Source organism: Phyllobates terribilis, unplaced genomic scaffold (genome assembly GCF_046119375.1).
Source record: "Phyllobates terribilis strain yellow unplaced genomic scaffold, ASM4611937v1 Scaffold_5__5_contigs__length_657084704, whole genome shotgun sequence".
Lineage (NCBI taxonomy): Eukaryota > Metazoa > Chordata > Amphibia > Anura > Dendrobatidae > Phyllobates > Phyllobates terribilis.
In genome coordinates, this window is record NW_027362765.1 from 247,196,664 (window position 1) to 247,222,040 (window position 25,377).

General features: G+C 47.6%; 1 protein-coding gene across 2 annotated transcripts in view; it reads right to left on the reverse strand.

Annotated features, from left to right (window-relative positions):
• Positions 1-19,166, reverse strand: part of TNRC6C (trinucleotide repeat containing adaptor 6C) — a 732,779-nt gene extending 713,613 nt beyond the window's left edge. For both annotated transcript variants that reach the window (XM_073683980.1, XM_073683979.1), the window contains exon 1: positions 18,914-19,166. The gene's annotated coding sequence lies outside the window, so the exon portion shown is untranslated. The remainder of the gene's footprint in view (positions 1-18,913) is intronic.
• Between the last annotated feature and the right edge of the window lie 6,211 nt (positions 19,167-25,377).

Below are 25,377 nucleotides of genomic sequence, written 5' to 3' on the forward strand. Positions count from 1 at the left end.
GTGATGCCATTTCCCTGGTGATTTTAGTAAACTGGAAACAAATGGTTGTCAGCTATAAGGACGAAAATTGTGTTTGACATTGTATTATTCATTTATGTGTTAGTTTCCAATATTTGGGTCAAACGTTTTGCATATTTTGTCATGTGCAGTCAAATTTTGCCTAATTTTTTTTTTTATATGTGTGTTTTTAGGTTAACCCCTTAAGGACCTTGGGTTTTTCCATTTTTGCGTTTTCGTTTTTTGCTCCTCTTCTTCCCAGAGCCATAGCCTTTTTATTTTTTGTGATGGCTTATTTTTTGCGGGACGAGTTGTACCTTTAAACACCATCACTGGTTTTACCATATCGTGTGCTGGAAAATGGGAAAAAAATTCCACGTGCGGTGAAATTGCAAAAAAAAATGCAATTCCACAATTGTTGTTTTTTTACCACTTTCACTGAATGCTAAAACTGACCTGCCAGTATTATAAAAAAAATTATTATTATTATAAAAAAAAATCCAAAGTTTGCTAAAAAAAAATGGCGCTATTTTCCGAGACCCGTAGCGTCTCCATTTTTCGGGAACTGGGGCTGGGTGAGGGCTTTGTTTTGTGTGCCGAGCTGACCTTTTTATTGATACCATTTTGGGATAAATCCGATGTTTTTATCGCCCGTTATTGTATTTAATTGCAATGTTGCGACAACCAAAAAAAAAAGTAATTCTGGCGTTTAGAATTTTTTTCTAGTTACGTCCTTTACCGATCGGATTAATTCTTTTTTTATATCGATAGATCGGGCGATTCTGAACGCGGCAATACCAAATATGTGTATGTGGGAATTTTTTTTATTATTTTATTTTGAATGGGGCGAAAGGGGGGTGATTTAAACTTTTATATATATATATTTTTTTTTTTATATTTTTGAAACCTTTTTTTTTACATTTTCTGCATGCTTCAATAGTCTCCATAGGAAGCTGCAGTTTACTGATTGTTTCTAATGCATACAGGCGACGAGCAGATCGCCTGTATGCAGGAGAAATGCTTCTGTGCTATGAGCGCCGACTACTAGGTGGCGCTCATAGCTTACGAGACATGACAACCACAGGGGTCTGCTGCAGACCCCGGGTTGTCCTGCCGACCCATCGGTGACCCGCGATCACGTGACGGGGTCACCGATGGGCGGGGCTAAGGCCGCGCTTACGGCGCGGCGCTGTTAAATGCCGCTGTCAGAGATTGACAGCGGCTTTTAACTGGTTAACAGCCGTGGGTGGATCACGATTCCACCCACGGCTGTTGCGGGCACATGTCAGCTATAAGAATCAGCTGACATGTGCCCAGGTCAGCACGGGCTCAGCGTCGGAGCCCGTGCTGAACCAGGGGGTAATAGCCTATGGCGTACTAATACGTCATAGGCTATTAAGGGGTTAAAAAGTGGCAAAGACAAATTCAAATTTATCGCCAGATGTCAGGAAGCTTATTATTATTATTTATTATTATAGTGCCATTTATTCCATGGCGCTTTACATGTGAAAAAGGGGTAAACATTCTGAGAGTGAAGTCAGGCAAAAGCCAAAAAGAGGTACCTACGTAGTTCAACTGTTCAACTGTTCTCATAGTCAAGCGTCACGTACATTAAAGAAAGAAAAAGAAGGTTATGGAACAGATGACAAACCTAGAAGTGGACGACCATGGAAAACTTCTTCTAGAGTTGATCACATTATTGAGAAAACGTCAGTATCTGATGTCCATAAAAGTGCTGTACGGATTTAACAGGAAATGAAGGAAGAATATGGGGTCAAAGTGAGCCGCCAAACTGTGGTGCGATGGCTAAGAGCAGTAGGGTTGAAAGCACGAGTTCCAGTCAAGAAGCCTTTCATCTCTACAAAGAAACGGAAGGTCCGACTTGAGTTTACCAAAGAACACAGCCAATGGAAAGAGACAGAGTGGTCTAAGCCAGGGGTGGGCAATTCATTTTCTAGAGGGGCCACATGTGAGACCGTGACTGTTGTGGAGGGCCAAATCAATAGCCTGAAATTAACTCTGCTCAATATTAATATTAACATATTAATTATAATTATTTTATATTAATTGTATCACTTAATGTTGAGCAGAATTAAGTATGCCGACATCCCATTATATAAAGTTTGAGCACACACACAGCCCTCTATATACCTTTTGAGCACACACAGCCCACTATATACCGTAAGAGCCTCCACATAGCCTCCCCATGGTCAGCATGAGCCTCCACATAGCCTCCCCATGGTCAGCATGAGACACACCTAGCCTCCCTATGGTCAGCATGAGAGCCATATAGCCTCCCCATGGTCAGCATGAGATCCACATAGCCTCCCCATGGTCAGCATGAGACCCACATAGTCTCCCCATGGTCAGCATGAGGCCCACATAGCCTCACAATGGTCAGCATGAGACCCCCATAGCCTCTCCATGTCCAGCAGGAGACCCCCATAGCCTCCCCATGTCCAGTAGGAGACACCATTACCTCCTCATGTCCAGCAGGAAACCCCCATAGTCTCCCGATGTCCAGCATGAGACCCCCATAGCCTCCCCATGTCCAGCAGGACACCCCCATAGCCTTTCCATGTCCAACAACTGACCCCCATAGCTTCCTTATGTCCAGCAACTGACCCCCATGACCTCTCAATGTCCATCAACTGACCCCCATAGCCTCTCCATGTCCAGCAACTGATCCCCGTAGCCATTAAAAAAAAACCACCACATACTCACCTCGTTCCAGTTCCCATTGCCCCGGCGCTGTGCCTCTGCTCCTGTCTTCAGTGTGCAGTGCACGGCTCAGCTCAGCTGACGCTGATTGGTGGAAGAAGGGTTCGGCAGCGTCAACTTCCACCAATGCATTCATCGCTATCAGCATCCTGAGGATGCACATAGTGGTGACAGTGGGAGGTGGCAATGAGGGACAGACGGGGGAGGGTGCGGTGCGGCCAGAATGCTACTGTTGCCCAGGTCTGGTCTAAGGTGTTGTGGTCAGATGAATCCAAGTTCAACCTCTTTGGTAGTGATGGCAAGCACTATATATACCGCCCAATTTGAAAACGTAATTATGTAAGGTACCAAACATCTACAGTGAAACATGTGTGGCACCCCAGGGGTCCGGTTGCCACAGTGGCATTGCCTCGCTCACAGGGGGTGATGCCATGCCTGGAAGCAAGGAGGGGTCCCCTAATCAGGTTTACCAGCATACAACACTTTCCTGGCTCCAGACTACCAAGGGGAGCTCCTCCCCTTAGCAACTGGGATCTGGAGGCGGGGTTAGTTAGTTATTAGAGAGAGGAGTTGAAGACAGGACAGCGACGAGGAAAGACCTGGGGAGTGGAGCAGTAAGTCAGCTCACCCCAGAGGGAAGCACAGAAGAACCGGACACCGGAGTCCGAGGTTGTGGGGCACTGAAGGCCCAGCAGCAGAAACCGGAGGGCAGAAGACTGCAGGTCTCCTGGCCCCATCAGACGCCTGGAGGCTCAACAGCACCATAGGGCCCAGCACCACCATGTGGGAGCGACACTCCAAGAAGGCCCGAGTTGCCTGCCAAACGGTGAGGAACAGACGTTTTACTCAGGGACGAGGGCCGCAGCATAGCTACAAGCAACAGGGCCAAAGAAATTAGCGCAGAGGGAAGGTGTGGCGCCCCTGCTGCGCATTGGTGCCACAGATCCTAGAGGGGTGCATGAACGGATTCCTCCACAAGAGGCCCTCACAGCATACACAAACCTCCACCTTCCACCTCAGACCACCAGAGGGAGCCCAGATAGGGATATAAAAAGGGAAGGTGGAGCTAGGCAGTCAGTCTGGCGAACTATATGTCCCAGGAACACCCAAAGCTGACTGATATACCAGGGTCAGGAATCACTGAGGCCCAAGAGACCAGGGAGTGTGATCTCCAACAGAAGGCCCTACCACCAGGTCAGCAGGTGCAAGACAGAGACCAAGTTAGGCCTAGCTCCAGGCAGGTCATAAACTTACTAGGAAAAGGCAAGAAACAGGAGGCCCCACACCCGCTCACTGGGGAGAGTCCTGAAATGCACCCTTCACCCTACAGTGCCCTGGATCGTGCCTGAAACACCACCAGTAAAGGTACTGAAGTGAACTGTCGTGTGTGTGCCTATTCTGCCTCCGACCCGGCTGGGTCCGCTCTGTCCTGCATCCCTTCTCCTACGCTGCCCTGAGGCCCCGCTCCACCTGTGGGCAGCCGCACATCTAAGCTGCCTGATCACCGGCCTCAGAGGACTGCAGCAGCGCTGGTGATCCTCACCAGACACAATGGGTGGCGTCACAAACTTTCCCCTTTCCCAAACACCTTTTTCCCCCAACTTCTTCCTTTTAAAGAGTGACCCCAGGGTACGGCCTCGGGAGCCGGCCACCACGGCATCCCCCAAAACTAACAGCAAGGCCCAAGCGCTGAGTCCCCATCCCTTGGGCGCGTCATCTCTTCCTGGCGTCGCGAACAGGATTTCCGTGCCCGTTGCCACCGGGTACTGTGCGCCTTTAATAAAAACTGTGTATTTAACTGTGGTGAAGAATGTCGCTATTGTTGGGCCGCCGAGCGGGAAGAAGGGCATAACCGCGGGAAACTGAGAGGCGTACCTGCTGAAGCGCGCAAAGCCCCGGACACGCCCCACGCCTCGACGTCAAACCAGGAAGCGCCAGGTCCTGGAAGGAGCGTCGCTGAACGCTCTGATGTAGGACGCAAGCGACGCAAGGTCCTGAAGAAGACCGTCACCTGTGGAGCTGCGGCCTACCGGAAGAAAAGAAAAGAAGGTAGGCCACGGCTCGCTAGGGGGGCGCCAGAATGTCCGAAGGGCAGCACAACTGATGCTCAACCAAAGCCAAAGCAGCCGCTCCACCAGCAGGGCCTGTAACCCCTGTCATACCCATGGCCCTACCGTACATCCCTGGAGCGAAGTGGCTCCCCCAGTACAGCGGCAAACCAGATACCCTGTCTGGATTTAAATGGAAAATATGCGGTATACTGGACATGTACTCTATGACTGGCAAGCAAAGAACCACTGTTGTATTAGGACAATTGACTGGTGCTGCGGAGCGAGAAGTAGAAACCTGGTGGGCCGCAGACCAGGAGTCAGTGTCCGCAATCTTTAAAAAGTTACAGACTGTCTTTGAGAATCGTACTGAGACAGACCTCCGGATGAGGTTCTACAACTGCTCTCAGCAACCGGAGGACAGTGTTCGGGACTATGCCTGGCGTTTACAAGGGGCCCTGCGAGCTCTGAAACAGGTTAGTCCAACCAGCATCAATTATGAAAATAAAATGCTGAAAGAACAGTTTATCCGGGGACTGAGGTCCCAAGAGGAGAGCAGAACTGTGCGGTGGTGGTCCCTGGATCATCCAGATGCCACCTTTGACACCCTTAAGGACATGGCTATAAAAGGACTGCAGCCCCTGGAAACAACTGCTATCCAATGTTACCAGGGTGGGGCCATCCCAGAACCTGCAGCGTCCACCTTCTCCCCAGTGGCTGCTGAAGCCAAGGTTCCAGCAACTTCCCCTAGTGAGCTGGACAGCCTGCGCTCTGAAGTGCGTCAGTTGAGCAAAACCCTGACCACAGTACTGAGTGCCCTGCAGCTGCAGACGGAGCCCGAGGAGGAAGGAAGGATCCTGCTAGCCGACAGCCCTGAGGATGTCCCCTGGATAAGAAGGAGGAATAGGACAACGCCACCCCCTGGGAGGATCAGCGATCCTGCCACCGCTGTCACAAGTCAGGTCACACCATTCAGAGCTGTCCTTTAAACGAGAAAACCCTGGGGCCGAGGGCCGACACCCAGGAGTAGACTCCCCAGGCCCAACAGACTGGTACAGCAGATTCGTGGGAGGAAGACCTTTCCTGTCCGTTGTGCTGGACGGCATCGCGACATCCGCTCTGCTAGACACAGGATCTCAGGTAACCATCATGCCTGATGTCCTCTACAAAATGTTCTGGTCCATGGATGACCTAAGACCACCAGCTCCAAACCTTTCCGTTTATGCCTCAAACGGCCTCCCCCTTAACCTAGTCGGGGTTAAGGATGTGGCAATAAAGGGTGGGAAGAGTGGAACTGAAGGACCAGGGACTAATTGTAGTAGAGACTAATCCTGATGATACCAACTTGTATAAGGTACTTGGCACTAATATTGTTAGTAACTGTTTGGGAGAAGTTGTGTTCTTGCTCCAACAGATAGCTGACACTGCCAGACCAGGGCAGAGAAGGGCGCTGCAGAAAGAGATCCGAGCCCTTATGTATCAGCAACAGGTAAAGCTAACAGGCGGTGAAATTGGTAATGTACGGGTGACAGACCCGGTACCCATTGTGATTCCCCCGATGAGTGAAATGCTGATTTGGTGTAGAGAAGCAATAGGTCTAAAAGGACGGAGCTACCAGGCGGTAGTAGAGCCCCTTAGCTCGGAACATAGGCCTACACTCTTGACTGCCAGAGGGGTAGTGAATGTACGCAATGGGAGGGTGCCTGTACGCCTCCTAAACTATGGGGAGGACGAGGTTAAATTACCACGCTAAAACCACTGTTGCCAAATTGTACACAGTAAATAACAACTCATACACACGGCGGAGTCCATAACCTCACCAGACGAAGTGGAGGATAATGACCCGGCAACCCAGGTGGAGGATTGGTGTCAACAGCTCCATGTTGGGACAGACACCACTCCTGCCCATCAGAAACAGGGTGTACACCGGGTGGTTCAGGAATACGCGCAGGTATTCAGTAAGCACCCACTTGACTTTGGGAGGATTAAGGGTGCTCAACACCATATCCCCACAGGTGACCATCCACCCATCAAAGAACGTCACAGGCCTATACCACCAGCACACTACTAGAAGGCAGGGGTAGTAAGGGATAGTTGTAGTCCCTGGGCAGCTCCCCTAGTTCTAGTCAGGAAAAAGGACGGAAGCATGAGAATGTTTGTAGATTACAGACAAGTCAATCGCATTACACATAAAGATGCATACCCTTTACCACGTATAGAGGAATCCCTGGCTGCCTTAAAGTCTGCAAATTACTTCTCCACCCTTGACCTCACTAGTGGGTACTGGCAAGTAGCTGTTATGAGGAGGATCGGGAGAAGACGGCCTTCACCACCCCGATGGGATTCTGCGAGTTCAATAGTATGCCGTTTGGACTCTGCAATGCCCCCGGAACATTCCAGAGATTGATGGAGTGCTTCCTGGGACACCGCAACATCGAGACTGTACTACTATATTTGGACAACGTGATATGGTACTCCAAAACGTATGAGGACCACTTAAAGCACCTGGCGGAGGTATTTGAGTCACTGTCTCGATATGGGATGAAGCTGAAGCCGTCAAAGTGCCACCTGCTCAAGAGAAAGGTACAGTACCTGGGGCACATCATTAGTCCAGAGGGAGTAGCACCAGACCCGGAAAAGGTCACTGCCATCCAGAAATGGCCGGAGCCGAAGAGCCTCAAGGAGGTACGTCAGTTCCTGGGACTAGGGGGTATTACCGGAGGTTTGTGAAGTTTGTGAAGGACTTTACTAAGAAAGCGGCACCTCTGCAAGATCTCCTGGTAGGACAGTCCCCCAGAGGCAGAAATCCCCCGTTCCAGTTGGGTAAGGAGCAAGCTGAATCCTTTAATATGATGAAGGAGATCCTGACCGGCAAAGAGATCCTAGCCTACCCTGACTACAACCAACCGTTCCTGCCGTATACTGATGCCAGCAACGAAGGATTAGGAGCTGTATGAGTCAGAAGCAGAATGGCCAAGAGAAGGTGATCGCCTATGCAAGCAGGAAGCTCCGCCCGACCGAGAGGAACCCAGAGAACTATAGCAGCTTCAAGTTGGAGTTCCTGGCCCTGGTCTGGGCCATCACCGAGCGGTTCAAGCACTATCTAGCCTCCAGTAAGTTCACTGCCTTCACTGATAACAACCCCTTGACTCATCTAGAAGCAGCCAAGCTAGGAGCCTTGGAGCAACGATGGATGGCTCGGCTGTCAAACTACCAATTCACTATTAAGTACCAGGCGGGCCGCAAGAACGCCAACGCCGATGCCCTGTCCAGGATGCCCCACCAGTCAGACACTGAAGAAGAAGTGGATGACCTGGAGGAGATTGAACTACCTGCCTTTCATCGGAATGGAATGGTCCACAAGCAACGAGCCTCTAGGAGGCCTCGCGGTAAGACGTTAAACCCCCTGCCTCATCACAGTTGGAAGGAGAGTCAGGACAGCGACCCGGTTGTCAGCCGTATCAAAGAGCTGATAACCCAGGAAGGTTCCTCCCTGGAGAAGGAAGCGTCTCTCCAAACCAAGCAGCTGTGGAACGAGAGAAGCCGGCTGTTTATCTACCATGAGAAGCTGTGCCGGAGGTACGTCAATCCAAAAACCCATGAGATGGTATGGCAGATAGTAGTGCCCAAGACAGACATCCAGATGGTGTTGGAAGTCTACAACGATCAGGCGGGGCACTTTGGCTGGAAAAAGCTAGAGATCCTGCTGAAGTGTCGATTCTACTGGGTGGGAATGCGCAGCTCCATTGAGAGTTGGTGCCGAAACTGTGGACCCTGTAGCCTCAGAAGAAAAGACTACAGCAACCAGAAGGCACCCCTGCAACCCATCAAGACAACTCAACCTTTGGAGATCGTGGCCCTGGACCATGTCAAGCTGTCACCCAGCAGGTCAGGATATTCCTGTGCCCTGACCATGGTGGATCACTACTCACGTTTCCTGGTGGTCGCCCCCGTCAAAGACCTGACGGCAGAGACAGCAGCAAAGACGTTCCAAAAGTATTTCTGCAGACTCCATGGATACCCTGAGCAGGTGCTGACAGACCAAGGCCCAGCCTTTGAGGCCGAGTTGTTCAAGGAGTTCTGCCATCTGTACGGGTGTAAAAAGATCAGGACTACACCGTACCACCCCCAAACCAACGGTCTCTGTGAAAAGATGAATAACATCATCATCGACCTGCTAAAGACCATACCACTAGAGGAGAGAAATCAGTGGCCAGACCTACTACCTGATCTGGTAGATCTGTACAACCACATACCTGTGAGTTCCACCAATTGTACTCCGGCATATCTCATGCGTGCAAGACCTGGGAAGTTGCCCATGGACCTGGAGCTTGGTGTAGTAGAAACAGAAGCAGATATGTCCACTGAGGACTGGGACACGACCAGACAGGAGCAGTACAGAAGAGTACAGGCCTGTGTCGAAGACAGTCTCACTCGGGTGAGGGTCAAGCCGGAAGCCCACTACAATAAAAGTGCGCCCGCAGAACCCTTCACACCAGGAGAAGTGGTGTTAAAAAGGAAGAGGAGAAACCACAAACTTGATGACCAGTGGGAGAGAGAACCCTACACTGTGTTAAAGTCAAGATTTGGTAACAGGAAGACCTGTCTAAGTACTAAGGATGGAGGAATAACAACTGCAACGGTATCTAGAGACCATCTGAAGTTGTGTCCAGACCTGCTAAAGCCCCAAGAAGAAGTGCCTCTCACCGTACCGGAGGAGCCTAAAGGAGCAGTACTCCTTACTGACTTAGGAGATTTCCCGGCAGATTGGCCTCAACTAGGAGGTGCAGTAATAATCCCTGTGATCCACTTCTTTCAACAGCCAGAAGACCCTCCACAGCAAGAGCCTGTAAGTGCTTCAGAAGAGCCTGCTCAAGAAGAATCCCTGGAAGAAGGATCCCCGGTTGGAGCAGAGCAAGAAGGCCCAGCCAATGGTATACTTGCCAGTCCTGTAGAGAGGTTAAGGCAACCCTGCATTTCCCCAACACATAGAACTGACAGAATGGGAGGTAGTGCAAATACTAGTGCCTCACGCATCCCAGTACCACATAGGTCTACACGTAGTACACTAGGTGAGACCCCTGTCAGATACAGAGAGTAAAGAAGGAAACTCTGAAAGTGTAGATAGTTGCCCCTGGGGTATTATATTGTGTATTTTTATTTATATGTATTTATTAATATGTGTTTTGCTTTATAATGGACAATCTAAGTGATATGGACACTTTTCTTGTTTGCCTCTAACTACCGGTGAGGGTACATAAAGAACTTTGTGGCTGAGGACTATGTGCAGCCCAAAAACTATTTCTTGTAAATAAGTGCACACCCAGGAGTGCCCCCTGTAGGTGACCTCAAAAGAAAAACTTGTCTGGAGTGGCTCTAACGGAGGTCCAACTCGGGATCTTCATGCCCTGCAGCCACCCCAGGGCCTACGTTGAGGGTTTGGGACAGGTCCCTCAAGCTACAAAGTACTCTACCCTGTGAGATGGACATCCTATCGGGGAACCTCACCAAAAGAGACTAGAAATCTTAGGTTGCTTATTGTATATATATATATATATATATATATATTTGTTATTTATAATGTTTTATTATGTAACGTTCAAGCAAGTGCCTCCTATGAAGGGAAGATTGTTATTATTGTTGTTATAAAAAGTACTTCAGTCCGGGAGTACTGAGCTTTGCTAGGGGGGAATGTGGCGCCCCTGCTGCGCATCGGTGCCACAGATCCTAGAGGGGTGCATGAACGGATTCCTCCACAAGAGGCCCTCACAGCATACACACACCTCCACCTTCCACCTCAGACCACCAGAGGGAGCCCAGATAGGAATATAAAAAGGGAAGGTGGAGCTAGGCAGTCAGTCTGGAGAACAGTTTCCTCAGGGGATAGAGCTAGTTCCAGTCTGTGAGAATCCAGTCTGTAGAAGGAAGCCTGTTGAGAGGAGCTCCTGCAGAAGCCATCCTGCAGTGGAGCACAGTCCAGACTCAGAGAGCTCAGGTTAGTGAGCCCAAGGCGTGCCGACACCATAAGAGCGGTGAAGAGTAGCGAGGCCTACTGCCAGTGTGAAGCCTAGTCAGGGCCCCGAGCGGCCGAAGGCAAGTGGAGTAAGCGAGCTACATAGGGGGCAGAGGAGCTTAGCCAGCGCACCCCAAGACCATATACCGGACACCGGGTCTGCGTCTGCAAGGATCTCTAAGACCAGCAGAAACCACCGGGACCCCTGGCGAACTATATGTCCCAGGAACACCAAAAGCTGACTGATATACCAGGGTCAGGAATCACTGAGGCTCAAGAGACCAGGGAGTGTGATCTCCAACAGAAGGCCCTACCACCAGGTCAGCAGGTGCAAGACAGAGACCAAGTTAGGCCTAGCTCCAGGCAGGTCATAAACTTACTAGGAAAAGGCAAGAAACAGGAGGCCCCACACCCGCTCACTGGGGAGAGTCCTGAAATGCACCCTTCACCCTCCAGTGCCCTGGATCGTGCCTGAAACACCACCAGTAAAGGTAATGAAGTGAACTGTCGTGTGTGTGCCTATTCTTCCTTCGACCCGGCTGGGTCCCCTCTGTCCTGTATCCCTTCTCCTACACAGCCCTGAGGCCCCGCTCCACCTGTGGGGAGCCGCACCATCTAAGCTGCCTGATCACCGGCCTCAGATGACTGCAGCAGCGCTGGTGATCCTCACCAGACACCACGGGTGGCGTCACGAACTTTCCCCTTTCCCAAACACCTTTTTCCCCCAACTTCTTCCTTTTAAAGAGTGACCCCAGGGTACGGCCTCGGGAGCCGGCCACCGCGGCATCCCCCAAAACTAATAGCAAGGCCTGGGCGCGGAGTCCTCATCCCTTGGGCGCATCAAAGGCCTACAATTTCACCTGGCGAGGTGGATCCCCAACTTGCTTCCAGGCCGCCCGGACCTCTACTACCAGCTAGTACCCGTGCCCCGGTCTGCTTAACAACTGCAAGTAAAGATAAAAGGAAACCGCTATTAAGTTGTGGACAGGTCATTATCTGCGCCTTCACCTGCATTACACCACACCAACCACATCTACCCTATAGTATCACTACATCCTGCCCTGGAGCTAAGCTCTGCCTGTGGAGAGCTGAACCAATTCTGCTGCGTCACCATCAGCTCCAGAGGATCTGCACCACAGCGGCAGCTCCATATAGCCGCATACCACAGGTGGCGTCACGAACAATATATATAAAAACTTCATTCCCCTTTTACTTTTCCCCTTTTATTGACCGCCCTGGGTCATGGACCGGGTCACGGACCGGGTCACTGCCACTGTGACATTTCCCAGCATCGACCAGCCCGGCTACTGAGTACCCCACGGCCCAGGGGGCGCGTCACATGGTGGTGGCAATGCCATGGTTTTGGGCTTCTTTTCTGCATCTGCCATTGTCCCTCTGCACAGAATTGATGGAAATATGAACGCTACTATGTACAAGGATATACTGGAGAATGTAATGCTGCCACATGGTAAAACCAAAGTAGGCAGGGGATGGAAATTCCAGCAAGACAATGATCCTAAACACACATGCAATTTAGTCAATAATTGGTTACCAAAAAAAAATGTTCGCCTGTTGCAATGGCCAAGCCAATCACCTAATTTACACCCTATAGAGCACCTTTAGGATGAGTTGGGGCCCATACCCATAGCAATAAAGATGGATTGTTTGCAGATTTGCAAATGGAATGAAGCAAGATCCCTTAAGATGTCTTGAATACCCTAGTGGCTTCAATGCCCCGTCTGTGTGGTGCAGTAATTAAAGCAAGAGGTTATGCTACAAAATACCAAGTTATAGCATTGTAAACAATGAATTACTTTCTATATTGTGATCAATAAATAGTATATGCAAAACTTTTGGCAGTCAGTTTTCTTTAATTAAATGACCATATCTATATTCAAAAGCCTTTTGGTTAAAATTAAGGTCTTGCATGATGACAACTTCATGCACTTTCAATTGATCACTAGGGAAATGGCATCAAAACAACCATACAGAAGTAATCATACTTTTAAAAAAAATGCAAAACTTTTGATCGCCATTGTATACCACCGAAATGTACCCAAGAACACGTAATACTGTATGGATGAGCAATATAATACTGATAAATTTTTTAACAAGTTTCTTGAGGGTTATGTTCCAATGAAATGTACCCAAATACACGTAATACTGTATGGGTGAGCAATATAATACCGATACATTTTTGAACAAGTTTTTTTTAATAGCGCCAACATATTCCGCAGCACTTTACAATTAAGCGGGGACATGTACAGACAATAAAATAAATACAAGGTAAGACAGTTTAAACAGTTACATTAGGAGTGAGGTCCCTGCTCGCAAGCTTACAATCTAAAAGGAAATGGGGGGGGACAATAGGTGAAAAGTGCTTATTTCAGGTCTAGCAATTATAATTAATAGGGATTTTCATATATAAACATAAATAACACGTAATACTGTATGGATGACGAAATATACCCAAGAGCACGTTATAGTGTAGGGATGAGCAATATAATACCGATACATTTTTGAACAAGTTTTTTGAGGGTTATATACCAATAAAATGTACCCAAGAACACGTAATACTCTATGGATGAGTAATATAATATTGATACATTTTTTAACAGGTTTTTAGAGGGTTAAATACCAACAAAATGTACCCCAGACCACAGAATACTCTATGGATGAGCAACATAATACTGATACATTTTTGAACATGTTTTTTGAGGGTTACATACCAACGAACTGTACCCAAGAACACGTAATACTCTATGGGTGAGCAGCATAATAACGATAAATATTTGAACATGTTTTTTGAGGGTTACATACCAACGAAATGTACCCCAGACCATGTAATACTGTATGGCTGTGAAATTTGACCCAGCAAAAATTGTTTATGCTTTTTTTGAGTGTTTTGTATATTAAAACTTTACCCAGAACACAGAATAGTGTATGGGTGAAAAATGTAATCCAGCAAAAAAAATGTAATACTTTTTTGGAGTGTTATATGCCACAGAAGTGGACCACAAAGTATGTAATACTGTATGGATGAGAAATTTAACCCAGCAAAATTTTTTTACTTTTTTGTAGTTTTGGATATCACAGAAATGTACTCCAGACCATGGAAAACTATATGGCTCAGAAATTTAACCCTGAAAAACTTTTTAACATTTTTTCAGTTTTTTGGAGTTTTACATACCACCGTAATGTACCAATAACCACGTTAAACTGTATGGATTACTAATTTAATCCAGAAAAAAAATATTGTATATAAATATTTTAAAAGTGTAGTTTATGTACTTCTACACTCATAAAGACTGTGCAGAAAGTGCAGAGTCAGGAAAAAATTATAAAGAGGGTCATCCATAAACCCCTGAAAGGCCACAACTGGCGGGCCTCATTCAAATATTTTTAAAGTGTAGTTGCTGTACACCTACACTCATAAAGCCTTTGTACAAAGTGCAAAGCCAGGAAAAAATTATGAGAACGGTCATCCCTAGACCCATGAAAGGCAACAACTTGCGGGCCTCATTGAAAATATTTTTAAAGTGTAGCTGCTGTACTCCTACACTCATAAAGGCTTTGCACAAAGTACAAAGCCAGTGAAAAATTCTAAAAAGGGTAATACAGTAATCCTTTTCAGGTGTCCGCTTCTTCTTCTCCTTCCTCGTGAGGCTGGGGGGACTGACTCTACCTGTTTTCTGGAGCCCGATTCCCAGGGCTCTAAGTGACCCAGCTTGAGATAGTGCCTGAGCTTCCGACATATAGAAATGGGCAACAGTCACCTGCACCATCGCCTGCTCCTGCATAAGAGGTGGTGAAACCCAAGGACAGTATGATTTCTCAGGGGTGGAAGTAGCCCTGTCTCAAGCCGCCTCAAAGAGCCTCTCGCAGGCCTGTTCGTTCTGCAAGAAGGGTTCATCCTGCTCCCTTCCTTCTGGAATCACACCCACTGCATACCAGTGAAGTTGCCCCTCCATTTTGACGGCTCCATCCGTCAGCCCTTGCAGCCTTTGATGCAGGTGTTTGGTCTCTACTGCCCGATGGTTGAACGAGATGTGATGATGGGTCCCAAACTCTTCAATGGACCCCCTTCTCCGCTGACGGTCGTAAGTACCGACCACCCCCCGGGATGCCATGTCTTGGTACCTTGTGGCTAGCGGGTCTGATAACATTTCTACTGACCTGTTCCTGGCTCACCTCCTTGTCTCTTCCGACCAGCCTAGGCCCCGCAGTCCACTCACCAGTTCCTGGATCCTGGCCCTCCTATCCGCAGTCCGCAAGAACCCCAGCAGTAAAAGCTGCGGCCTGGTTTGGGCCTTGGTGGTTCCGGGAAATTGGCTGGATCCGGACCACAGGCTCCTGCCACGTCTGCTGTTGCGCCAGCTTCCTCCGGTCACTCCTCGCGAGTCTCGCGTGGTTCTGACATCTTTGTCACCCACTAAGCATGTTACACTGTACTAATTGAATACAGTAAAAAATTTTAACACTTTTTTAGAGTGTTATATATCACAGAAATGTACCCCAGACCATGGAAAACTACATGGATCAGAAATTTAACCCCGGAAAACTTTTTAACACTTTTTCAGCTTTATAGATCACAGAGATGTACCCTATACCACGTAATACTATATGGCTGAGAAATTTAAGCCTGCAAAATTTTTAAACATTTTTTTTTCAGTTTTATAGATCACAGAAATGTACTCTAGACCACGGCATAGTGTGTGGGTGAGAAATTTAAACCTGCCAAATTTTAAAACACTTTTTTGGAGTGTGATATGTTTAAAAAAATGTACCCCATAACACAGAATAGTGCATGGGTAAGAAATTTAATTCAGGAAAATTATAGTGTTATATAACACAAAAAAGTGCCTATCCAGTAATACTTGATGGATCAAACAATATTACATTTTTTTACCCCCCCCCCCAAAAAAAAGCTGCGGATATACATTTGGCAACGAACTTCACAGCCCTAATCCCTGTCTACAGTATTCTGTCACCTGCTCCTGCAACTCTCTCTCCCTCCCTAAACTAAATGCAGAATGAAGAAAGACAAAAAGAATGATCAAGAGTCCAGAATAGATCACAAAATATGTGTCAAATTTTATTAATATAATACAATGCAGGTTAAAGGAAAGAAAGTGCAATGTGCAGTACAACCTGTGCAATGGTTGCTCGGAGGTGGAGCAAGTACTGAAAAATATATCCAGGAAACTATGTGTCAACACAATAGTAGGACTATACATCTTTAGATATCCCAACCTTTAGGGTAGATAGTAAGGAATCATATAGAATATAGACCGCTAAAATGCGCAGGAAGCAAAATTGCCACGATGAATAGCGTTATGAGTAGTACAATACCTTAATGCCACCACTACTAAGGGAAGGGGATACACACTGCCAGTGCATCCACCCTGACATGCGTTTTAGCCCCGACGAAGGCTAAATTTGAAACGCGCGTTGCTTCCTCCCCTGCCCAGAAGATGTGGTAAGGTCAGACCATGTTCCGTTCACTGTCAGACACAGCCATTACACAGTACACAGCAGTGGCAAAATTATAAGATTTTCTCAGAACAGGAACAGGAACATTTTATTTAAACATATCCAATTGTGGAACTTTTTATTATTACAAGATCTATTGATTAAAATCAACTTTTGTTCATGGGAAAACCCCTTTAATATTTTGCACAGGAAACTTTATTTGCAATTACAGAGGTCAGACGCTTTTTATAGTTCTTGACCAAGTTTGCACACACTGCAGCAGGGAATTTGGCCCACTGCTCCATACAGATGTTTTACAGATCTTTCAGGTTTTGGGACTGTCGATGGGCAACATTGAGTTTCCGCTCCCTCCAAAGATTTTCTATTGGGTTCAGGTCTGGAGACTGGCTAGGCCACTTCAGGACCTTGAAATGCTTCTTACGGAGCCACTCCTTAGTTGCCCTTGCTGTGTATTTCGGGTCATTGTCATGCTGGAAGACCCAGCCATGACCCATCTTCAATGCTCTTATTGAGGGAAGGAGGTCATTGGCCAAAATCTCGCAATACATGACCCCATCCATTCTCCCTTCAATACGGTCCAGTCGTCCTTTCCCCTTTGCAGAAAAGCATCCCCAAATTATGATGTTTCCTCTGGATCATCCATATGGTCATTGGCAAATTTCAAACGGGCCTGGACATGTGCTGGCGTGAGCATGGGGACCTTGCATGCCTTGCAGGATTTTTATCCATGAAGGCGTAGTGTGTTACTAACAGTAATGTTTGAGACTGTGGTCCCAGCTCTCTTTAGGTCATTTACCAGGTCATCCCGTCTAGTTCTGGGCTGATTCCTGACCTTTCTCAGAATCATCCTTACCCCATACGGTGAAATCCTGTATGGAACCCCAGACCGAGGAAGATTGACAGTCATCTTGTGTTTCTTCCATTTTCTAATAACTATGCCAACAGTTATTGCCTTCTCACCAAGCTGCTTGTCTATTGTCCTGTAGCCCATCTCAGCCTTGTGCAGGTCTACAATTTTGTCCATGGCGTCCTTAGACAGCTCTTTGGTCTTGGCCATGGTGGAGAGTTTAGAGTGTGATTGATTGTGTGGACAGGTGTCTTTTATACAAGTAATGAGTTCATACAGGTGCAATTAATACAGGTAATGAGTGCAGATTAGGAGAGCTTCATAAAGAAAAACTAACAGGTTTGTGAGAGCCAGAATTCTTGCTGGTTGGTAGGTGATCAAATACTTATTTTATTTAATAAAACTCAATTTAATTATTGAAAAATCATACAATGTGATTTTATCTCTCACAGTAGAAGTGTACCTACGATAAAAATTACAGAGCTCTCCATTCTTTGTACGTGGGAAAACTTGCAAAATCAGCAGTGTATCAAATACTTATTTTCCCCACTGTAGGTAGATAGGTAGATAGATCGATATGAGATTGATTTTATTGCAGTCTAATTTTGGAAATAAAATGTTAAACGCCAAAATGCCTTGGCACTGTATATTTCTTCCTCCCCCAGTACACCCTTTCCTAGCTACAACCTTCTGTTCTGCAGCTGCCTATAAAACCGACAGGGTCCGCATGAGACGGCTGCCCTATTGTCTGCTGAGCCTGGCATGGTGCCCAGTCCACACATCATAGGTCCCCTGGCATGCTGCAGACTGACATTTCTTGATATTCTACTATTGTTCTCCAACCCAGAGCTCAGACGCCAAATAAACTGCAGAGAGCCTCCTCACAAAACAAAGAGCTCATTGGGGTCTGTCTGCACATAGACTGTGCACAGTGACAGTGTATGTAATTAGGAGGGTACTCCATCAGAATTACAGCTGACAGGGACGGAGGTAAAGAACATTGGGAAATACGCAGGCTAAGTCTCCATGTTATCACAAGAAAAAAAACTCTAAATCAGTAGAAAAGGTCATAACAACAAAACCACAAAAACCACATTACAGGAAAGTGTTACAATAAATGTTTGCTAAATATATATTTTTTTTACAGTCATTGTATGTTGCTGGTCTTTTATGCAATACTCAAGTGTCACCGCTGGGGGCGCAAAAGATCGAAAACCAAGTTCCAGCATTTTACATTGAGCTGCCCAGCCACAATACTTATATTTCCATCTAATATGTTGCCCTATGAAGGTGAGGTTGTTTGTCGCATGGAATACAAGTGTTTCATCTCCAAAAACTGACTTGGCATTGAGGAATTGCAGCTTGAAATTATTAATTGCAAACTTGCAAATACTAATAATTTGGTACAATTCCGGGTGATATCATAATGCGGTTTCTATTGGTTTGCAGGGACATAATTTACTGCATTGAAAACACGAAATAACAAGTTCCAGTCTGCTACATCCGTGCCACATTTTTTTTTAAATTTAATGCAGTTTTCCAAACTAAACCTAGGCTGGGATAAGATCTAAGGTCCTACAGCAGGTACTGTAGGAATATGCAGGCTGGGTGGGACAAACTATTCTTATCTTCTGTCACATGCTATGTTTCTCAACAGCTCTAGACTAATCAGGAGCGTCCCCCCACCCCTTCAAAATGCTTTTAGTTGTCAGAATAAATTAAAGCTGCAAGAGAGAGAGAGATACGAAACAAAAAGACCACATGCTTAATTAAAAAAAATAAATCCCTGCTTACCGGTGCTAATTAATTAGCATGAAATTGCCTCCCTCCGATATGACAGCGGCAGAAGGAAATCTCGCCGTTTCGTTCGTCTCTTATTAAAAGTGTCTCGTCTGATATTCGTGTCAGTCTATTCCTTGTATCGTAAGCTTTATTATCATTTTGGATTTTTTTTGGTCCCCCCCCCCTCCTTTAATCGCTGGATGAAAATTCCGGGGTCCAGAGACAATTGGGAGGATTGGCAGCTGCAGTGTTCTGCTTCCGGTGCGAAGAGAAATGGTAAGCGCATCAGGAGTTGGAAGAGTGATGTGGTTGCGTGGGAAATCGGGTCATGTTAGGAAAGGGAGGAGGGAGACGGAATATTAAGAGGGAAACAAGGAAGCCCACACTACATTGAAGGTAACTGCATATTGCTCTGAGAATGGAGAATATTTCAGGTCGCTTTCAATAGAAATTGTGTTTAGTTTACTCATCAGCCAACACAATAAACGTATGGGTTTACTTCTACCCAATTAAAAGCACTTACAAATACATTGGGGTGTGTATTAAGCTAGGGTCACACAGGTGTACTGCGCTTGGTTGAAAAATTTATAAATTGTCTAAAAAAAATCACTAAAATCTGTAATTTGTTTTGCTTTTATCTTTGTTCAATAATTGATTATTTTTCCTCTTATATTAAAGAAGCACTCTGATCAAAGTTTTTATCCTCTTAATATATTGCAGTCATCATATTATATAGCACTGTGTACTTACAATTGCTCATTTTGCCTTTCTACCTAATTAATTATTCTCTTTTCTCTGCTCTATGTACAAACAAGAAGTCTTTTGATCCTGCATTTATCATTCTCTTCAACTCCTGACCTAGCTGCTGCCTCCTCTCCCTGCCAGGGACTTTTGCAGTGACTCCTGACTCATACAGGGAAAATTGACCTCCTGTTTCTACATAGAGCTTAGAAGGATTCAGCTAGCCAGTTTTTAATCACGTGATGTCATAGATCTAATGGAAAAGAGAAGAATTATCTGGGTAGAAAGGCAAAATGAACAATTGTAAGTACACAGTGCTATATAATATGATGACTGCAATATATTAAGAGGATAAAAAACTTTGATGGGAGTGTTTCTTTAACCCCTTTACCCCCTTGGGTTTTTGCATTTTTGTTTTTTGCTCCCCTTCTTCCCAGAGCCATAACTTTTTTACTTTTCCCTCAATATGGCCATGTGAGGGCTTGTTTTTTGTGGGAAAAGTTGTACTTTTGAATGACACCATTGATTTCACCATATCGTGTACTGGAAAACGGGAAAAAAATTCCAATTGCAGTGAAATTGCAAAAAAATGCAATTCAACAATTGTTTTTTTTACAAAGTTCACTAAATGCTAAAACTGACCTGCCGATATGATTCTCTAGGTCATTATCAGTACGTAGGTACCAAACATGTATAGGTTCTTTTTTATTTAAATAGTAAAAAAGATCCAAAGTTTGTCAGAAAAAAAAGAAATGGCGCAATTTTCTGAGACCCCTGGCGTCTCCATTTTTAAATATCTGGGGTCATGTGAGGGGTTATTTTTTGCACGCCGAGCTGGCATTTTTATTTATACCATTTTGGGACAGATACAATGTTTAGATCGCCCATTATTGCATTTTATTGCAATGTTACGGTGCCCAAGAAAAACTTAATTCTAGCGTTTTGATTTTTTTTCTCATGACGCCGTTTACCGATCGGCTAATTATTTTTAGATATTGATAGATCGGGCATTTCTGAAGGCAGCGATACCAAATATGTGTATTTTGGATTTTTTTTTAATTGATTTATTTTGAATGGGGCGAAAGGGGGGTGATTTGTACTGTATTTTTTTAATTTTTTTAATGTTTTTAAAAACTTTTTTGTTACTTTTCACATGCTTCGATAGTCTCCTTAGGAGACTTGAAGCTGCCATCATCTGATCACTTGTGCTACAAAAAATGCTCATCTGCTATGAGCGCCGACCGCTCATAGCAGATCAGCTATGACAACCACATGGGTCTCCTGCAGACCCCGGGTTGTCATGCCACCCCTTCGGCAGCCCGCGTTCATGTGACGGGCGCACCGATGAGTGGAGACAATGAAGTGTATCCGGTTTGTGAGAGTTAAATGCCGCTGTCAGAGATTGACACTGGCATTTAACATGTTCACAGCCACGGGTGGATCGAGATTCCACCAGCGACTGTTAGGGGCACATGACAGGTGATCAAATCAATTGCAATGTGCTGGAAAAGGTTTGGGTTCAGTGCCAGAGCCTGCACCAAAGAGGGGGAGGCGACCTATGATGTACCTACATGTTATAGGCCATAAAACGGTTAAGGGAGTACTCCTTCAAGACCTTGGGACTTTCTGTTTTTGCATTTCCATTTTTTGCTCCCTTTCTTCCCAGAGCCATAACTTTTTTATTTTTTTGTCAATATGGCGTGTGAGGGGCTTGTATTTTGCAGGACAAGTTATACTTTTGAATGACACCATTGGTTTTACCATATTGTGTGCAGGAAAACGGGAAATAAATTCCAAGTGCAGTGAAATTGCAAAAAAAGTGCAATTCCAAAATAATTTTTTGTGTTTTTTATTTACCATGTTTACTAAATGCTAATGCTGACCTGCCAATATGATTTGCCAGGTCATTACGAATTCGTAGATACTAAACATGTATAGGGTATTTTTTATTTAAGTGGTGAAAAAAAATTCAGTTTGTTAAAAAAAAATAAGTCGCCATTTTCCAAGATCCCTATTGTCTCTATTTTTCAGGATCTGGGGCTGGGTGAGGGCTTATTTTTTGCATGCCGTGCTGACGTTTTATTGATACCATTTTGGGGTAAATACGATGTTTTAATTGCCTGTTATTGCATTTTATTGCAATGTTGCAGCGACCAAAAATACTTAATTCTGGCGTTTTGATTTTTTTTGTTGTTACGCTGTTTACCGATCGGATTAATTCTTTTTATACTTTTCACTTGCTTCAATAGTCTCCCTAGTAGACTTGAAGCTGCGATCATCTGATTGCTTGTGACGCGCCCCCTGGGACATATTCCTTTTTGAGGGGAATACCCGGCACCGGATCAGATGGGGGGTTGTAGTCTCCGAGCGGCTGTGACCCGGCCCCGTGCCCAGGGCGTCAAGCTCAGTGTTATGTGGCAGTCCTACAGATGTTATTAAGAGTTCTTTTGTGTCGACTACGCCACCCGTTGTGATGCGGTCACTGTGGCCGCCGCTGCAGCAGGGTCCGCTGAGGCTGATGGTGGGTGCGCAGCTTGGTGGGATAACCCCCAACGGGAGGGGTATAGCCTCAGAGGGGACAGGCGCAGAGGATGGGGGTTGTGGTGGTGTAGTGCAGACGGCAGTGAAGACAGAGGGTCGGGTTGTGCAGTTAAGGGTGTTTACTTACTGCAGATGTTGTACTGGTCACTCCAGCTGCTAGTGACCACCCGAGCCGTGCTGCGTCCACCAGGTCCTGGATCCAGCCAACCCCCAAACAAGTCCGGAGCGTGGCCCTGAGCTCTCTTTCTGTCCCGTTCTCTGGCCGTCCCCACCAGTAATCCACCTAGGTCCAGCTCCCTCGGGCCTTCTGTTGGGACACCCTTGGCCCTGGGTTCCCTGACCCTTCATGTGGTGTGCCTTCGGGGTGGATGTGATGGGTGACCGTGGCAGACGCTGCCCACGGTCTCCGGTCTCTGGCTGGGGAATGTTTTTACCCCCACCAGCTTGGGTTCCGGTACCCTCTGCCGACTCCTCACCCGGTGCTTTAATTTGGGTTCTTGGGTCCTCTCTGTTTTCCCCTCTGGGTACTCCTTCTCTGCTCCTCTCTCACTCAGGGTCACTCTTCTCCCTTGCTGCAGGCTGACTTCCTCTCTCTGCTTGCTGTCTGCTCCTCTGCAGCTGTCTTGCTGTCTCCAACTGACTTGTTCTCTGCATCTGACCCTGTTCTTAGTTGGTACCCACCTTATATACACCCTCTATGTGTGAGCTCAGGTGACCAGCACCCAATGAGCTCCTATCACTACCCAGACTGCACCCCCTATCTGCCCCTACACTACATGGGATGTACCACCCCCCTCCCACTCCAGCCAGGAACAGACTCGGTCGTACCTGCACATTTCTAAGTGGGAGTACCGTCGGCCTGTTCCTCGGAAATGGGATGTATGTAGTGCATGCAGCCTACCGAGCTCAGTTCCACACTCCATCCTTACCCGGGAGTGGAATATCACACCTCTGGGTTGAGGTGCAATACTCCTGTAGCAGCCGAATCCTCAGGGTGCTACATTCCCCCCTGGTAAACCACAGCACGTCCTCGGGCTGTAAAGACAAAAACACCAAAACATACAAAATTTTTCATATAAACATAATAAAACATATAAAACATTATATATATAAAACTTTTCATATAACATTCTCGTCGTCTCTTGTTTCAGGTTCCTCCTCCGGACACTGTGCAACGTGTGTCCGGGAAAAGTGCGACAGTCTCTTTGAAAAACTGGTTTTCCTATAAAACCGGTAGGGGGCGCTTTAGGACGCGCAACTATATACAGGGGAAGTTGGCCGCTCTCAGTCCTCGGCCAGGTAGAGGGAAGGGAATGGCTCCTCACAGTCCTCAGCCTGTGGGATTAAGGGGTTAACGGGTGAACAGTTCACTCAGCTGGTCCCAACGGGGACTATATATAAGTATCAACAGTTTCAGTTTCTTTATACCCCGATTGGGTAACTATCTACAGCTTCTGCTCTGCCGCACTCAACGGCGTCTTCCTCCTGCTCTTTGCTTTTTGCTGGTGGTAACTTCAGACCCGTCCGGGTCCTCTTGCTCCTCCTCCTCGCACCGCAACTCCTCCTCCGTCAGGCGGTGTACGTGGAGGGCGTAAGGTCCTTTGGCACACTTGTGCCGGGTGAAGGTGACCTCGTCTCCGATGTAGAGGTCACGACCTCTGTGCCCCTCCGGCAGATGGGACTCCACGTCTCTGCGCGTGACAAAGACGTCGCCGGGGGTGTTGTTGTCTCTAATGAAGCCCCACCCGTGCTGCTGGTTGAACTTTATCACTGTCCCGATGGTGCGGGGACAATGCGCTGCACGGGGGTCCCTCCTGGTCCGGCTCTTTTGCTCGGCGCTCCTTATTTGGGCCTGTTGTTCCCGGACCCGCCTCTCTCTCCGCTCCCTCGCAAACTCCTCGAGCTGTTGGCGGCAGCACTCCGCACGCTCTGCTGCAGCTGCCCTAGTTTCCTGAGTGAACCCCATTAGATCTTCTCCGGTGGGGTCCCACTCAAACTGTGCTTCCGCTAGCGGGGGCGAGATCCTTATTACGGGCTTCGGAGCCGGAATCAGGGGTGCACACATGGCCCCAACCCTCCTCTGGTGCTCCAGTTCGTAATACTTCTGGGGCCAGATGAAAGGCTGCCCGTCCGGCCACGTGTGCTGGGCAAACAAGTCCTCTCCCAGACGCGGCACCCTTGGTTTTACGGGTGCGGGCGCGGTGGTGGTGGCGCCCGGGTTGCCCAGGCCTTGCGGCCAGGCCTGGGGCACCTGGAAGGTGAAGGGCACCGTTAATACGGCGGCGCCCTGGGCTACCTGGCCTTGCGGCCAGGCCGGAGGCTCCGCGGAGGTAGGGGGCGCTGTTGGTGATGCGACGCCCGGGAATTCTAGGCCCTGCGACCAGGCTGGTGGTACTTCCTGCTTGGTCACGCTCGGGGTCGAGGCGTGTGACGTCACAGGGGTCGCGGCGGCGGCTTCCGGTTGGGGCCTAGTCTGCGTCGGTGACATGGCGTTTTCGGGCACAGCAGGGGGACTTTCGGGCTCTGCGACGGGGAGCTGGGGCAGGTAAGCGGTGTCACGGCTTGGGGTATAGGCGTCCCCTTTACCTGCCTCCATGCGTTCGGCTCCCTCCTCGGCGCCGTCTCCGGCCTTGGGTCCTCCCGCGCCATCCTCAGAGGCGGTCTCCTTCCTCATCTCGGCTGGCGTGCTCCGGGTGTTGGTTTCAGCTTGCGTCTTGGTTTCAGCTTGCTGGGCCATCTCCCGGCTCCATTCCGCCAATATCTCGCGCTGTACCCGGGCCATCCTCCGTGCGAGGCCCTCCAGGGCAGTCTGTGCACACTCCCGGTCTCGGGGGAGCTGTGCAAGGACCTCCACTAGGCCTAGTGGGGTCGTGGTGTCCAGCAGGCTCCTGACCAACGGGTCGGTGCTGCTCTGCTCTTCTTCCAGCAGGCTCCTGGCCAGCGGGCCGGTGCTGCTCTGCTCTCTGGACATCTCCGGGTGAGCTTTTCTGCTACTCCTCTCCAGGCTTCTTGCCTCCGGGTGCACTCGCTCCAGACTGCTCCAGGCGGCACCCATCTTCGTTCTTTTCTTTCGTCTCCTCCCACTTCGAGGGCGGTCCCGGGGCAACTCGGTGACTGTCAGCTCCAGGGGTAGTTCTTTCACGCTGACAGACACCTCCAACATCACAGTCTCTGTTGGTGGGGGCGGTTTCCAC